Source organism: Macrobrachium nipponense, chromosome 15, assembly GCF_015104395.2.
Source record: "Macrobrachium nipponense isolate FS-2020 chromosome 15, ASM1510439v2, whole genome shotgun sequence".
Classification (NCBI taxonomy): Eukaryota; Metazoa; Arthropoda; class Malacostraca; order Decapoda; family Palaemonidae; genus Macrobrachium; species Macrobrachium nipponense.
The window spans coordinates 35,603,357-35,618,510 of NC_087208.1; the positions used below are offsets into that span (position 1 = coordinate 35,603,357).

A 15,154-nucleotide genomic window follows, 5' to 3' on the forward strand; every position below is an offset into this window, starting at 1 on the left:
AATATTAAGGGAAACATGTCATACCTCATTCATTGCCGTATTAATGAAATGAATACGGGCGAGTGGCCCGGGTGGAAAAATTGCTGCTAAACCTTGCATTTTTTTTTTTTTTTATACAATTTGCGTCCTATTTACGCTTCAGAAATTGCAGGGAAATTTATTGTGCTTGTATTAAGTTGTGTGTTACAAGTGAATGGTGAGAAACGCTCTCCTATTAGTTATTTGATTACTGTTTTAGTATCTCAGACTAATGTTTACATTCGCATTGCGTTTCCGTATTGTTTTACTTCCGTCTTTTAGTAAGGACAGGTAGTTAGGTAACTGACGGCACTAGTTAATCTTATTAAAGATCAAAAGCACAAGTACGGAAGAAAGTATTCAAATGAAAATGAACAGCACATTCTTTTGAAGGCATGTGGTAAAAAAGTGCTAAATTATTTTCAAATCTTGAGTTGTAAATATTAATGATATTACTTCATTTGCATTATTGGAAAGATTAAAGAAAAAGATAGATAATATTCAGATCAATAGAGTCCTTGGGTTGAGGTTGTTAAAAATATTATATAGTAACCAATAAGTATTTGTATTACCAAAATAATAGATAATATACCGAAAAATTCATTGGCTGATAATAGAAATTGGGATGCAACACGCTCTAAATTTATTAGTAATCATAATTTGTAACAAATTTGTATCAGCATTTTAATCGAAGGTTTTGAATTGCGTCTTGACTTACAATTTAATGGAATGAATACGCATGTCGTTTCAGCTTGACATAGAATTAACGTCAGACAGAAATTCCTGACGGGAAAACCTATAAGATTGTAAGGGTTCATGAGACCTCTTTTGCTCATAAGATTTATTTGTGCGATGCCAAAAGTCCTCTAGAAAGTGACATTTATGACAATTGCTTCGTTTAACAACATAAAGTCCTTTATGTTGTTAATGAGATAAATTAATCTGTATTTATATAAAACCTATTGCTTATTTTCTGCAGCCACCATTAGGTAGACTCTAGAGCAGTGGTTCTTAATTTTTTTTGGTGTCGTTACCCCCGGCAGTGGTGTGATAGATCCAAGAGACCCCTACCCCATTCCGCTTCAGTTATGTGAAGTTAATTCCTAATGCATTTTATACATAAGAAATTGACTTGACTTATTCAAGTCTTAAGAAATAAAGAATTTAGATTTGAGAGTCTAAAATCTCAATTCTTAATTCTTAAGACTTGAGTTAAGTAAAATTAATTCCTTACATAAGAAAACGTATGTTGGGGGTATAACTTTCATAATTATGATAAAAATTAATCTATTTACCTGTGTATTATTTTCTAATTTACCTGTTTATTTATTTATTTATTGTTATAAATTTACTGAATTTTACTCCAGAGAACTGTTACTTTTAGGAAGTGCCTGGTTAACCCCCAGTTTGAGAACCATTGGTCTAAAGGGACGGGGAAATTAAAACTAGATACGTGCTTTGAGCCCCAGAGTAACATGCAGACACCTTATACATTAACGTCCTTTTCTAGTCATCATACTCTTGCCAGTTTTTGAGGGGAAAAACATTTGCCTAACGATTAAATAACGCTGTTACCTCTGTTCGCTCCTCCGGCTTGAGGGAAATTTGACAGGAAATGGGTTCTCATACCTGAATACACAAACTCATTTTACGATAACGGAAAACTTTATTCGTAGCTTTATTTGCGTCATAATCTGCTCAATTAATCGACCTTTGTACAATCTGATGTTGATCATATGATAAATTTGACGCTAACGAAGTCAGGTTTTCCATTAACCCCCAAAGAAGAATGTTTATTATGTAGAAACGTTGAGAATGAGTCGTCAAATCACTGTGAAGGAAAACAGTAGCGTAGAAACCCAGATGGAGAGCGCCCGAGGAGCTTCCAATCTCCGCGTCAGATCCACAAGAGAATCCCCTCAACGAGCCGTGAGAGAAAACGGATGGAGGGCACCGAAAGAAAACGCTTTTGCCCAGTAGCTTTTCTAATCCTTATTAGATTCTTGTGAAAAGTCATTAAGCTGAGCCTTGGGCTTACAAGGCCCTTCCCTTTGATTTTCCAACCAGACCTTAAAGGCCTCTGCTCCCCCCTCTCTTCATCCTCCTCCTCCTCCTCCTCCTCCCCACCCGATGCTTCTGCCCCGGGGGTGGCTGTCAGATGAAGAGTTTATAAAAGTGTAGTTTTAGTTCACTGGGACGGAACGGGAAGATGGCGGAAGTGATGGAAGGGACGCTGATGTGGGAAAGGGAAGTGAGGAGATGTATTGTCATTGGAAGATATTAAATTTGTGGGAAGAAAGAACGAACGAACGAGCGGCAGAGAAGAGTCGCTCTATGGGAAATTGTTTGCAAGAATATTTTTCTGTTTTGACGACTTCGCCGTTTGCAACATGAGCGGGGAAAACTTTTGTTTGCGAAATTTGGCATTTACGCTGTTTGAAAATTGTTGGTAGTTATGTAAAAAGAAGCGTTGTAATCAACTGTGATTCAAAGTGGACGTTTCCATACTTAATCCTCAACAGAATAAAGGGGAAATAGCAGTTGTTGTTGTTGTCCAGTAGTTGGAAGGTCTTCGTATTTGATCGTTTCAGTAAGGAAAAATATATTATTTTCATCACTCCAGTCTCTTCCTCCCTCCACAGTTATCATGAGTATGTAATTTTTTCGTACTTTTTGAATGATTTCTCCCTGAAGAAGAAAGGAAAACTGTCAAAACAGAAAAGTCTTTGAAGTTAATTGAATGTTATGTGAAAGAATATTTAGTATATATATCTATATATATATATATATATATATATATATATATATGTGTGTGTGTGTGATATATATATATATATATATATATATATATATATATATATCATATATCCATATTTATATATATATATATATATGTATATATACATCTATATATATATATATATATATATATATATACACATACCATATATATATATATATATATATATATATATATATATATATATATATATATATATATATATATATATATATATATATATATATATCTATATTATATATATATATATACTATATATATATATATATTTATTTATTTATATATATATATACTATTTATATACATTATATATATATATATTATATTATATAAGAAAAAATCTGCGCTATGTAATAATTTTTTATATTGAATGAGCTTTAAAAAAATAAGAATAAATTCCTTGCTGATACACAGGATATTTGTTAAAGTAGTTTTTTTTATAATTTTAAAATTTTTTTCTCTTAAATGTATTGACATACCACATCCGTATGCATATATATATATATATATATATATATATATATATATATATATATATATATATTATATATATAGGTATATATATATATATATATATTATATATATATATATATATATATATATATATATATATTTTTTTTTTTTTTTTTTTTTTTTTTTTTTTAAGTCATGTGCGCTATTATCAGTTACAAGGAGTCTTCCGACTACTGTTTTCTATTGGTTTTATTCAACTTTTATAATGAAATTGTTGAACTTCTTCGTAAAAAAAAGGAAAAAAAGCAAAGGAATGTTCGAGGCATTAGGTATGCCATAAATACTGATGCCTCTCCCACCACTAAATCGTGGCCAGAACTGGAACACACTGATTTGTATGGACAGCCTGAGACGAACCACTTTTTAAGGTCGCCCAAAAAAAGTGCAGTGGAAAGGTCCAGTTTCTCGGCCACATCGCCGTCGCTCGCTGCTGTTGGTATGGAATAGAAACCCATGATTAATAGAGTATTAATCCTGTATACACCGTTGTTTTAAAGAGCATCCGTAGGGGGTTAGTGCCGTCATTGCACCTCACGTGGTGCACTGTAGGCCTCTAGATACAAATACTCCGGCTAATGCATCACAAATCATTAGCAGTAGATTTTTACTTTTTTATTTATTTAAAAATTCCCTTTTTTAATTCATGCAAATCTACTCTTTTAAACGAGAAGAAGAAAAATGCCGGAAATACTTTTCAAGAGGTAAATGATAAATCGAAATAGGACTTTGAAGAAATCTAAACAAAGAAGGAATTGACTTTCTCTAGTAAAGGCCTCGTTAAATAACTGAAGGAGAATTGCAAAACCTACTGGAAAATTTGAATGTGCTCACGCTATAGTTAGTAATTATGATTTAATAACAAAATAGGGTTTGAGGACTTCAGATTAAGCCTTCTTGCTGCAGTCTAGAATGAACAGCTATTGCTGATCTTGCATAATAAGCAGTTTGTACGGTTTTTCAAGGGAAGCTTTACTTATTAGAGCTAATTCTCTCAGCTTGGTAAAATTTCTGCGATATCTGCCGCTTTTATTACACGAAGATGTAATAAAAGCAGCGTTTGATGCTGTTAAATCATTAGTTACTCTACATAATATAAAGAGCGACTTTTTGCCGTACATGAAAATTGAAGAACTTTACATTCTCCAGTGACCTGAGTTTGAAAAATTTGGAATCACTTTAACATTCTCCATGACCTGATTTTGAAAATTGAAACACCTTTCATTCTTCCAGTGACCTGAGTTGAAAATTGAAACACTTTACATTCTCCAGTGACCTGAGTTGAAAATTGAAACACTTTACATTCTCCAGTGACCTGAGTTGAAAATTGAAACACTTTACATTCTCCAGTGACCTGAGTTGAAAATTGAAGCACTTTACATTCTCCAGTGACCTGAGTTGAATCCTTGAAGTTTAGGAACGTAAATTATCAGGGCTTTTTCAATTTTTTAAAGGTAGTCGCCTCAGATTTTGAAAGAATGACGATTCACTACTGGTGGTTTCAGAAGTGTAATTTCGGAATAGATCAAAGTTGTTATAAATTTTTTGGCTTGTAATTTACTTATGACAACATAGAAACTGAATGATTGGTACAAGTTGTTCAGACTAACGAGGGGAAATTAGTGGTCTGAACCTTTTTACACGTATATTAAAAGTACTAGTTATCAGTTTTAAATCGGCACTCTATTTCTAGATAGTGAATGTGGATAATTAAATGGGCACTCGTGTAGAACTAGAATGAGTGTACTTAATCGAATTCCACAAGTGCGCTTCTTGATATCAATCCAAAGTAAACGAGTGTGTATTTAGTAACCATGTTTCAATAGGGTAATAATATTTCGACAGAGAAATTAATATCTCCATTTCATTACCTCTCAGCTCAACGTTATAGTTGTTATTTTAATCTGGAGCTCACTACGAACTGCTCTAATCGTTTTTTTTTTCTCTCTCGTTTTCTCTTCTATCTTCTTCACCAGAAATGGCCAGAGCTTATAATATATAGGAGTCAGCGACTTCATAAATAAATTGACAGTTAGGGTAATTGAAGCCCCGAGGATTATGAAGTAATCTGATGGGAGAACTTGCGCACCTGGTGCTTTTCTCACCAGTTGCTACTTTGTTTCATCTTTGTTGGTATTTAGGAACATGAGCCGTTTCAAACGGTGTGAGATATACTACTGTGTACCTATCTATATATATATATATATATATATATATTCCCTCAGATTTCAAGGCAATAATTGTTTGATTCTTGAGTGTATCTAGGTACATGTGAGCCATTTCAAACTGTGAGGTGTGTATATATATATATATATATATATATACTCTCAGATTTCAGGGCAATGATTCGTTAATTGTGACTGTTTTCTGAAAGCTACTTTTTTCCCCTATCTCTTCTCTCCGATTTGTGGTTTATTGAAGTCCATTACTGATAAAACAATTTCTCCCAGGGCCTGACCGGGATTTGAACCCGGGACCTCTCGCACCCTAAGCGAGAATCATACCCCTAGACCATCAGGCCGGCGAAAGTATCGAAAATCCTACATCGGAACATTGAAGGCAGTTGAATATGGTCTTGTTAAGACTGGTTGTGATATTAGTTAGTGGAACCTATCAAATTGGCATTTTTTAGAACATCATGTAGCTGGCTGACATTGTTTATGTTGTTTACAGCTTTCAAGGTGAAAATGGGTTTTGGAAAGTATTTTAAAGCGAAAAAATGAATCTCAAAGTTTCATTTGTTACAAAAGTACTGTAGGTACAGTTATTACTTGTGTATATATTTTGTCACTTGTTTTATGTTTGTAATTAAATGTTTGACACAACGTTAAAACATGAGTGTGATAAAGGGAAATTTGTAGCCAGCTGAAATATTGAAGAGCTGATAAGATTTTTCACATAACTGCTCATTAAAACTAACAAGAACGTAAATGTTTACTCACAAATCTGATAGGAATGAACTCAAATGTTGACTCTGGGAAGAATTCATAAAATGTTGACCCAAATGTCAACTCTCGGAATTTTATGAAGTAGTCTTAAAGTCATTCCGCATCAATAAACATCTTGGTAATAAAAGTTTGACAGTGAAGCTTGACGACCGGATTTTAACAACTAAAAGTAAAAGTGAAGAATTTTGACATAGACTTGTGTTGACATTCCTTATTGGATGATTGTATTATGATTTTGAATGTCATAGGTGATAGTTAAGCTGGAAAGCATACGGTCCTAGAAATTGTCATTTGCCCTTTTTAAAATATAAAATTTCAGTTCTTTGAAGGATCTTGGGATAAATCACTTTCCTCGGCATACAAAGAAATTTTCAGCCTTTAAATTGCAGAGATCAATTCCACTTGAGAAACCAAAGACGTCTCGGTTTTATTATTCAGTGAAGAAGCTTACAAAACCTATAAATTAAAGTAAATTAAAATCTAGAAGTGAAATTTATGAATCAATCACCAAGTAAGGGTACACAAAACTGGGACTGGCTTCAATGTAGTAAAAGCAAAAAGTGAAAATCTTCATTATCTGTTAGTGTGTGAAGGGCAGACTTTCATTCTGGCGTATGCAGCATATAATACATAAGATACTTGGGAAAATACCTCTCTCTACACAGCGTCGCATATGAATTTTACCATGTGTACGAGCACCACTTGACGCAATGTTAGTTATGACATTTGTGTCCTCTCCTGTTATCTGCGATTAGAGGATTTGAATTAGATGACACTAATTTATTAAACAGAAAATTGTTAGATTACGGGCCTGACCGGGATTTGAACCCGGGACCTCTCGCACCCAAAGCGAGAATCATACCCCTAGACCATCAGGCCACTGTTTAATTGAGCAGTTAGTACTGTAAAATGTGATAACAGCAACTTGCCAAGGTTACATGTTGTTCAAGACTACATAAATGTATAGCGCTATTGATTAACATGGTTTTTCTTACTGTTGACGACCTTGGAAGCTGATGGGTGACCTGAAGAAAGAGTTGTAAGGGGCCCAAAATAATCTCGATGAGCGACTTGGGAGTGATGTAAATGTCTGATGTTCTGTCCTCTTTACTATGATCTGCAGTTAGAACCAGTTGAGTTAGATGATAATAATTGAATAAACAGAAAATGACTAGTTTGGGCCTGACCGGGATTTGAACCCGGGACCTCTCGCACCCAAAGCGAGAATCATACCCCTAGACCATCAGGCCACTTGACAATTGTACAGCTAGAACTGTGAAAGTGGCAACAGCAACTGTGCCAAATTTACATCTTGATCAAGTCTGCATAAAATGTGTAGTGTTATTGAATAACATTGTTGTTCTTACTGTTTACAACCTTGGAAGAGAGTTGTAAGATTCCCAAAATAAATGAGCCACTTGGTAGTGATGTAACTTGCAGATGTTGTTGTGAACTCTTTACTGTGATCTGCAGTTAGAACCGGTCGAATTTGATTATAGTAATTTATTAAACAGAAAATTATTAGAGTTTGGGCCTGACCGGGATTTGAACCCGGGACCTCTCGCACCCAAAGCGAGAATCATACCCCTAGACCATCAGGCCACTGTCAAAAACTGCAACTAGCACTGTAAAACTCATAACAACAACTCTACCAAGTTTACATCTTGATCAAGGCTGCATAAATGTGTAGTGTTATTGATTTACATGGTTTTTCTTACTGTTTACGACCTTGGACGAAAGAGTTGTAAGGGGCCCAAGATAATCTAGATGAGCGACTTGGTAGTGATGTAACTCGCAGATGTTGTTTTATTAGTGGTGCTAAAAAATTCAACAATGGATAAAAATGACCAGTATTAAAATGCCAATTGTACACACGAGTTAATAATAGAGAAACTTGTTGTCGGCTAAATGTATGACCATCCCTAAACATTTCATAAAATTTTTCCCGGATTAATAATTGAGCTTGGAAGATAGACATTCTTGTATTCCTTTATTTTCAGATAAATGGCAAGCTCTTTTACAACATCATCAAAGATAGTAGCTTATAATAGGGACGAATAGTAAGATATGTGGTAGCATTTTGGTTGAGAAAGTAAGAGAGAAGCAGGACTGGCCAAGGAAGAGGAGTGAGAGTTAGACGAGGAACATTGGGTTTGGATCAGTTGAAATGGGAAAAGCTGTGCCTGGTATGCATGTATCTAGAGAAAGCTTTCAAGTGCAAAATCCAATAAGATGAGCAACTTTTGTTTAATGACAATGATTGGAAATATGAAGTCTATTATAGCCTTCATATTTATTGTATTGCCTGGTAAGTTGTGATGCTGACTTATGGTAGTGGAACTGATAGGATGAATAGATTTATTAGGATAAACGGGGCCTCTTCTACTGTAGTAAGGAAATGCATTTTAACCCATATGATAGGTTATATATTCTCTTCTTGACGAATGATGCAAACCATGAGGAACTTTTATTCTTTAAACTTGACAGTTCTGAACTCCAGAATCATACCCTCAGACCATCAGACATTGTAGAATCGATCTTATTGACATTTAATGCATGTTGAATGTTTCCTTGACAAAGAAAGTGATCCTGTCTTTGTTTTGAATTCAGTCAACCACTTACTAGCACGGGCTCTTGCTCCTATAGCAACCAACGCAGGATGAATTTGAATGCAGAGGACTTAATGTAAAAAATGAAGATTGCCTCAGAAACTGATGAGGAAAAAGTAATATTAAAAAAACAAATCTAATTACAATTTCCCTTCTCAGAGTAAATTTCATCTTTGTATAGCTTCCTTTTTTTTGGCGGTGAAAACACGCATATATATATATATGAATATATATATATATATATATATATAAAGATATATAATTGTTATTATATATATATAGAGATATTTATATATAATATATAATATAATATATATACTAAGATAGATACTATAGATACATATTATATATATTATATATAATATATGTATATATAGATATATATATAGCTTAATATATATTCTATATATAAATAGAAAAGATAGATATATATATATATATATATAGTATATTATATATATATAATATAGATATATTAATTATATTTATTATATATATATATATGTGTGTGTGTGTGTGTGTGTGTGTGTGTGTGTGTGTGTATTTTTAAAGCTAAGGTAATTCTCTCTCTTCTCTCTCTCTCATCTCTCTCTCTCTCTCTCTCGTCTTCTCTCTCTCTCTCTCTCTCTCGGCTCGTTGACTACTGTAGAATTAGATTACCGCTGCAAGTGTGGTTGTGTGGAGTTGAGTGGCTGCTCCTACTAGAATGAACTAGTACTTTGTGTTAGATTCTCTACGTTTTCGTTATCCAGTTTTGCTCCCCAACTTCCCTATTCGACGGATATTCATGACCCTTATTTTTTCCGTAGTCCATCGCGACCCCCCGAGAGAGAGAATCATGCTTATTAGAGCATCATAGATTGTTATTAAACAAACACATGGGAAGTCTTAAGATCAGGAAACAAGAGGAGGAAAGGAATCGTGATGCAGAGTACACCGATATAATGGCCGATCTGTTCTACATAGCCACACTTGCCTCGGAAATCTAATTCCGCTGTGTTCAAGACTCTTACAGAGAGAGAGAGAGAGAGAGAGAGAGAGAGAGAGAGAGAGAGAGAGAGAGAGAGTCTAGGTTGAGAATACAAACACATATATGTATATAAATATATTTATGTATATGTTTCTATGCATGTATATTTCCATGTATGTATGTGTGTATGTGTGTTAGCACGCGCGTGTGTGCAGATTTACCATTGGGTAAAACTGAAGCACTACTCGTATGTGTGAAGCCTAAGTAGTTCCTCCTACAATTTTGTAATACATCTTAAGAAGTCCTGGAAACATAGGGTGACAGTACAAACGGATCAACGGACGTTCGAAATGTACGTATATTCTCCCATGAGAAGGGAAAAGGAAGGATGCTTAAACTCTTTGAACAAGTCTTGTTTTATTTGCAGGAAATTCCTCGTTGGACGAGTGGTTTTCGCTCTCGGCTCCGGTGGTCCCAAGTTCGATTCTGAGCTCGGCCAACGCGGAATCAGAAGAAATTATTTCTGGTTATAGAAATTCATTTCTCGATATAATGTGGTTCGGATCCCACAATAAACTGTAGGTCCCGTTGCTAGGTGACCGAGTGGTTCCTATAGGGACGTAAAAATACCTAGTAATCCTTCGGGCCAGCCCTAGGAGAGCTGTTTATCAGCTCAGTGGTCCGGTAAAACTAAGATATACTTAACTTAATTTGCAGGAAAACCCGACGAGCTACATTTTACGTATTCAGAATTAAACAAAAATTCCATCAATCATAGAAGTGCTTGGTGATTTAGAATTCTATACTGGAAAGGAATAAGATTGTCGTGTTCGTTTCACTACTTACATCCTTAACAAAGACATGATAATGAAATCGAGATACTGGATGAAATCATTTTTCTGAGATTGTCACAGTGCTGCTGATAAGGAGGCAGCGGCGTTGCGTAGATTAATTTTGCGAAGACCGTCACAAAACTGCTGATAAAGATATGTGCATGTTATCTAGAGGCGATGGAATTTTTTTTTTTCTTTTTTTTGCAAAATTGTTGACGCTGATGACGCGAGCAAGATTTCATCGCGTTTCTTGCTTCGAAGGAAGTTCATGAATACTTATGTCTCTGCAAAGTTGGCCAACGAATATTTTAAGTGCGAATTTTCATGTAATTGGAGTTTTACTTAATTTTTTTATCGCATGGTTGAAGGTACTGATGTTTTTCCGTTACTTTTTCACTTAAATCTCGTCTTTTGTATCTGAAAAAGAAAAGTATTGAGATGGCTTTGTCCGTCCGTCCGCGCTTTTTCTGACCGCCCTCAGATCTTAAAAACTACCGAGGCCAGAGGGATGCAAATTGTTATGTTGATCATCCACAATCCAATCATCAAGCATACCAAATTGCAGCCCTCTATCCTGGGCAGTTTTTATTTTATTAAAAGCCAAGGTTATCCATAATCATGCGTCTGGCAACGATAAAGGACAGGCCGCCACCGGGCATTGGTTAAAGTTTCACGGGCCGCGACTCATGCAGCATTACACCGAGACTACCGAAAGATTTTATCTATTTTCAGTGGCTTTGATTATACGCTGTACAGAAAACTCGAGTGCGCCGAAGAAGCTTTGGGCGCATTTTTTCTTGTTCTATGAGCAGCCAACCACTCTTTCAAATGAAATCGACGTTACGTTCGTTTATTCACTTAATATATTTATCATGTTTTTTTACATAATAATGTGATTTCGAATCACCGGAGACTTGAATCAAATTTTGATTCGTATATAGTTTTGCGAGTTCTATTTATGTAAATGTCTGGTGTGAAAGGCGTTTCGTAGTAAATTGGACAAAGTACAAAGTATAATGGCTGTGGTAAGTAAGAAGTATGTTTAATCTTAAGTCACTTTTATTGGAGAGTCTACAAATATAGACGGAAGAAGAAGGGTGATTTAGTGAGAAGCTATTGAAAAACATATCGCTTCCTTTATTGCTTCATTTATTAAATGACATATAATACACGATGAGGAAGAGAACTGAAATAAATGCCACGATAAATAAGTCTCACAAAATATATAAGCACCTGTTTTGTCTTGTTCAAGGGCAGTGATATACAGCTGCCAACTAACATACAGCAGATGGCAAACAAGCTTGTCGCGTGAGTCACTTACAAAAACTGGCGGGTTAATTTCTCTTTTGTTTGTTCTCATTCTTGTCTAAACTGCTGAATTAACAGGTGTTGCCATTCATTCTTCCTCCTCTTGGCAGTATATCCGTACAATGGGTAGTTAGTGGCTTCATTTATTTATGTAGGTTTCATCTCTCTCTCTGGAATTATAAGTGAAGATCAAGAATATATATATATGAATAAGACGAAACGCTTTTAACTTTTTACTAATTTATATATATATCTGTTGACATTTTTGGTGTTAGACACGTCTTTGGCTTAATAGAAGTGACTGGATTTGTGTGTGTGTGTGTGTGTGAGTGTGTCACTGAACCCCTTGTTAGCTCTTAAACATTATAACGATTTTACATTCATACTGCCATTTCTTTCAAACTTTTCCAACCGCCTTCTCAATATCGATTCACCTTTTTCACTGAAATCTTTGAGATTTCAGTTTTTCTCTCAGAAACGTTCTATGCACGTAGATATCTATTTGTGTCAAAACAAATGAAAACTTATTTGTTAATTTCTCCACCAGTGCAGTGATTTAAAAAAAATCTGTTGTTATCCATCGATTTATTTGTTAAATATTTATGTATAGAAGCACATAATTTACAGTAGTATGAAGATGATGATGGTACAGCACAGTATACTCCCAAGATGGCGTTGCTGTTTCGAAATACGCATATTTTTTCTGAACAGTTTTGCAGCATTGTTTGGTTTTTATTGGTTTTCGAGTCATAGTTTTCTGAATGTGGCACTAAATACACTCCATATGATTTCTATAAGCACTTTTTTTACCCACCACCATATCTGTCAACTTTGTCACTTGCAAGACTTACAAACTTTTTGTGGAGATTAACAAGAAAGATTAAATGGCATATTCAGGAATTCGTTTTTGGTTTTCAAATTTTCGTTTTAAACTCGGAGTTCAGTACCAGCAATATTGTTTCTCTCCGTTTTAGTAATTTTCTACAGAATTATTCCTGTGGAGATGGAGTTGTAACTTGATTTTAAATCGTGCAATTTTTAGGGATGCATTCGAATAAAACGTTCGAGCCAAAAATTCTTGGCACAGAATATGGAATCACGAATTTAAATTTTATCTAAATCACTCCATATTCAACTGGAAAGACAATAGAATTGCCAGTGTGGTGATTTGCACAAAATTTACCCGGTATTGTAGAAAGTCGTATGTGGTCATATCCAATTCGCCAGCGAACTTTGTTTAGTGTCCTTTTGTACGTATAGATGTTTGGGAAACCTCTAACTGGTAAACCATTCTGAAACTTATTGCAGCTTACTCTAGTAATGGTTGTTCACTTCTCAGACAAATATTTAGATTGAGAATCTATAATCCTTTTAATAAAGGCAGCGTCCAAGAAATGTGCCAAAGTCCCGATTTTGTGATGAGAAATTGGGTGGAAATCAAACATTTAACCTGTTAATAGAAAAAAGAAATAAAATAAAAAGGAACAATGGTAGTTCCTTTCTCGTGGATCATAGATATTTGATAACTTACTAACGCCCGCCATACCAATATTTTCTGATTTTTGGTCACATGTTACATTTCGAGCTGTGTTTATCTTTGCCAAACGTTTTAACTTTGGCTAGGTAATTGCGAGTATTTATAGGGTTCATGCTCATGTGTATATGTTTTGTAATTATTGTGAGTATTGTTTAAAGTCAAAATTAATTAAATTATTTCGTGTTTTTTACAATTCCATTTATTTTGGTCATAGTTAATGAATATTTATGATGTAGATCATGGAAGTACGAATGGGAAATGATTCTTCTCTTTGTAGAAGAATAATCGCTGTGAACTTCACACGCGATTAAGATAAATAATTTCTTTAAAAAAAACGAAAACCTTTTGAAAGTCTTTGGCCTCCTGCCGGTTGCTTATGGATATTGGTTTATACAATTTTTCTGCTCTCCTTCATTTGCAGCTCACCAGGTGTTTGGAGACAACCACGCACGAGAGAGAGAGAAGAGAGAGAGAGAGAGAGAGAGAGAGAGAGAGAGAATTTAATTTCAAAGCAAGGAGCTACTGCAGTAAAACAATATTTCGTTTCTATTTCGTTTTAGCTGACACTTAGACAAGTCAGCAATTATCTAGATATTTATAGGCTATTACTGGTACGTAGTAGTTCGTGCGAACTCACGTATGCGTCTGTAAACGTCTCGCATTTTGAACAGCCCTTCTTGGGACTTATGGCCGAAAATTGTATTTGAATATTTGATCATGAAAGTTATCACTGCAACGAAAATGTGTCCATTATGATTGATATTTATATGTATGTAAATGTATATGAATATATTATGTGTGCATGTATGTGTATTTATTAGTGAATTAATAAATTTGCTTGACAGAAGGTTTGCCGCCGATATAAACAACAATAATATATGTAAATATATATATATATATATTTATATATATATATATATATATATATATATATATATATATATCTATACACACACTTGTGTCTACATATGTATCTATCTACATAGTATGTATAGTATATATAGATAGATATAGATAGTATATTAATCATTATTGATAAATGCATCTATAACACTGGATTCGAACCTGTGCCTGTTATGATTAAATGCAGATGTACACAGATGATGTAGCTATTTACCGATCTTGATAGTCAAATGGATAACATTCATACTGATGAATATATATTAATGTATGTGATATGAATTTTTTTCATATATTTAACCCAGTATTAACACAAGTAATAGAGAATTTATTTAGAATCTTCAAATGGGGTAAATGTGAAATATTTTCATAATCATATGTAATTGGGGGAAAACGTCTCACTTTAGCCCTCTTCCCTGTCTGCTTCATATGCATTCTCTTTGGAAAGCGCTATATATCAGGATTTCTTGATATAACATAGAAATGCTATATGTTGGTGCGTCTCCGTTTAATAAATTGTTATTCTCATCTTGGCCTGATGGTCTAGGGGTATGATTCTCGCTTAATGTGCGAGAGGTCCCGGGTTCAAATCCCAGTCAGGCCCATGTGATGGTTTTCATAGAATAATATGTTAGCACATATCAACTGCTTATGCTTGATGCACGTATAGTACGAATGAAGACACAGGTATGTGGTATAATCTATAGTAATGTCTATGTT

The 15,154-nt window shown here is 34.4% G+C and overlaps 4 non-coding genes across 4 annotated transcripts; all 4 read right to left on the minus strand.

Moving 5' to 3' along the window:
- Positions 1-5,778: 5,778 nt before the first annotated feature.
- On the minus strand, positions 5,779-5,850 carry Trnap-agg (transfer RNA proline (anticodon AGG)). The gene has a single exon. It is a non-coding gene; the product is annotated as a tRNA-Pro (tRNA).
- Positions 5,851-7,084: 1,234 nt separating this feature from the next.
- Trnap-ugg (transfer RNA proline (anticodon UGG)) lies at positions 7,085-7,156 on the minus strand. The gene has a single exon. It is a non-coding gene; the product is annotated as a tRNA-Pro (tRNA).
- A 299-nt stretch (positions 7,157-7,455) lies between these two features.
- On the minus strand, positions 7,456-7,527 carry Trnap-ugg (transfer RNA proline (anticodon UGG)). The gene has a single exon. It is a non-coding gene; the product is annotated as a tRNA-Pro (tRNA).
- A 280-nt stretch (positions 7,528-7,807) lies between these two features.
- On the minus strand, positions 7,808-7,879 carry Trnap-ugg (transfer RNA proline (anticodon UGG)). Its single transcript has one exon. It is a non-coding gene; the product is annotated as a tRNA-Pro (tRNA).
- Between the last annotated feature and the right edge of the window lie 7,275 nt (positions 7,880-15,154).